The sequence below is a fragment of the Furipterus horrens genome, unplaced genomic scaffold (genome assembly GCF_987537825.1).
Source record: "Furipterus horrens unplaced genomic scaffold, mFurHor1.1.pri manual_scaffold_3, whole genome shotgun sequence".
Lineage (NCBI taxonomy): Eukaryota > Metazoa > Chordata > Mammalia > Chiroptera > Furipteridae > Furipterus > Furipterus horrens.
The window spans coordinates 117,811,519-117,814,433 of NW_028327173.1; the positions used below are offsets into that span (position 1 = coordinate 117,811,519).

The 2,915-nt window shown below is 49.3% G+C and overlaps 1 pseudogene; it reads right to left on the reverse strand.

The window, feature by feature from the left end:
• Window positions 1–856: 856 nt before the first annotated feature.
• On the reverse strand, window positions 857–2,057 carry LOC150015819 (transcription cofactor vestigial-like protein 3 pseudogene; annotated as a pseudogene).
• Between the last annotated feature and the right edge of the window lie 858 nt (window positions 2,058–2,915).

Sequence of the window (2,915 nt, forward strand, 5' to 3'; positions counted from 1 at the left end):
GGTCTCCTGTAGAGCCACAATGTCGATGTTTAGTCGTGCCAGTTCCCTGTCGATGACAGCGGTTTTCCTGGCACCATTGATCCACGAAAGGTCTGCAGTAAGTCCGGGGCACATGGTCCTGATGTTCCAGCTAGCGAGGCGAAGAGCTGGAGGCTTCTTTCTTGTTGTTTGCTTGGAATTGCCTGGTGCAAGTGTTTTGTGGCCCACTTTTCAAGAGACGCCTCTCTGATCCCCACGCACCCAGTGGGGCAGGCGAGCCATGGCGAGACGGCCCCTAATTGGCTGGGGGCTGCCCAGCTTGAGGCGGGCAGTAGCTGTCCAGTGAGGTGCGATGACCTCTCCCACCGTCAGAGGAGACCCCTGGCGCTCATTTCCTTCGCCAATCGGATGAGCTTATAACCGGTAACTGTCTCCTCCCGTGTTGAGTCGACTTCTTGCGATGATGCTGGAGTGTCCTCTCCAGTGAAGCTACAAAGCCTGGGCAGGGTGATATGGAGGGCCAGCTGTTGCCCATGCAGCAGACCCCCCCTCTCTTTGCAGCTGAAGGATCCAAGGGGAGAGACAGAGTCAATACAGCTTGGCTTCAGGTGCGCCGCAGGAGTTGCCGGTGTTGACTACAACGTCAGACCGCCTTAGGGACTCCGGCTCCGGATTTTCTGTCGGGGTTTACTCCCTTAGCCTTTCCCCTGAGGAGGTATGCCGCAAGGCAGCGGAGGTTTTTTCGAGTCAGAGTTTTCCTTCTCTGGTGTGCCCTGACTAGAAGATCGAACCAGCGACACTTAGCTCGCAGGCCGATGCTCAATCCACTGAGCCAAACCAGCCAGGGGGATGGGCCCAGGTACCATTACAGAAAATGCATAAAAAATCACCCAGGTCTGCATGGCCTTGAGAAGTCTTCATGCCAGGACATCAGTTAAAGGCCTTCTTGTCTCTCTGTAAGACCTTAGTATGACTGAGTCATTTCTCAAAGTCAGCTGGCTGACACTTCCTCTTCCCTTTCCATGTCCATTGTGTCCCTTTGCAGAATGGAAAATCCTGGCAGCATCTTTTCCCAGTGGGCTCCAATCTGACTTATTAATACTGTGTTTCAATACCATGGTGATTCCTTGGTCTTATCTTGGTGCTGTAGACCTGTATCAAATCCCACACTTGGCACTATGTCCACAGTTCCGTGGAAGGCTCCGGCCCACGCTGAGGTAGCAGTGGTGACTGTCGTCCGGTCTGTCTTTGTGATGTCACACTGAGGAGCAGGAATCCTGGCTGCACGCACTGATGGCATCAGCAGGGGCCCGTAGGGTGGATCCAGGGCAGATGCAGCAGAAGGGTGAGGGTGGTGGTGGTGGTGCCGGTGGTGCACGTGCACGTGGGGGTGGGGGTGTCGCAGGTACATGTCATGCATGTGGCTGTAGGATGGGCTCACCTGAGATGCCAAAGGGTAGTGCCAGGACTCAGACGCGGGAGGGGGAGGGGCTGGGCCACTCTGATGCAGGCCGTGTCCTGGCCAGGGGCTGGAATCGGCTGCTGAAAAGGTGCCAGGGGGTGCCGTGACCTGAAAGTCAGGATGAACTCCCCCCAAACAAGGTGCAGGTGGGGGCTGGTAAGAGCTGGTCCAAAAGGAAGTCGGGAAACTATTCCTCTGACTTGAGAGAGCTGTGCTGTCTCTCCATAGGGGGGGTTAGCCCCATCTTGCTTTTTGAAATGGAAGATTCTGGATGGAGGGCGCTGGCCTGGCCCAAAGCTCTTGAGAAGTGTTCGTCCACTACTGACCCAATGTCTCCCTGGAAATAAGTGAAAAGGACACAGCGAGAGTTAAGGTACTCCATCTCGGCAGGCTGGTCTTTCTCCTCCTCCTCCTCCTCCTCCTCCTCTTGTTTGCTGGGAAGGGTGACTTCCAGAGAGTCCTGCATCTTGCTGTATACCGCTAACTTTTTCTGCTGACCAGGTTGGGGCGCCGGGTGGTAGTAGGCTGTAGGGCAGGTTGCAGCTGCCACAGGGTTGGGCAGATACTGGGGCGCTCCATACGGCTGGGGTTGATACATCACCTCCGCACAACTCATGGCAGCCGGGGCAGCGGTGGCCCCCGAGCTGCCGCTGCGGGTCTACGTGCTCGTGCGACCCGCGCCGCCGCCACCTCTGTCGCTGCTCCAATGCTACTAATAATATTACATATATACTATGTGTGTGTGTGTATATATATATATATATATAAAATACTATAGCATTATATATATATGTATAATACAGATCACCAAAAATAGACAAAATTTCTCCAAAATATCAGAGGCATTACTTTAAAACAGAAAAAAAATTAATAGTAATGTGTATATTTTTGAGGTATCCTATCTTAAAAAGGTAGTGAAGTTTATTTGCCATATTTTGGCATTTTTAATTAGTATCTATTGAATGTTTTCTTAAGTACTTCAAAGATGTAGTTGAAGGTCTAAATAGTATTTTGACATATCCTGATTTTAGAAAGTAATGTAGCAGAAAGTGAAAAGAAAAAAAAAGTCTTAAAAATAAATCAGTATATTTAAAATCAGAAATGTTTTATTCTGGCATTACTTATGTACTATATAATATAGATATTGCTAAACAATCAAATTAAATGGCAGCAGTTTTCAAGATATATAAAAAGACAAAATTTGCCCTGGCTTCTGTGGCTCAGTGGATTGAGCATCGGCCGGCGAGCCAAGTGTCACTGGTTTGATTTCCAGTCAGGGCACATGACTACGTTGCACATCAGGTTCCCAGTTGGGGGCGCAAGTGAGAGGCAACCACACAGTGATGTTTCTCTCCCTCTCTTTCTCTTTTCCTCTCTCTCTAAAAATAAAATAAATAAATAAACAAACAAATCAATAAATAATTTTTTTAAAGACAAAATTTAACTCTCTGATATCTATAAGAAACTTAATTTT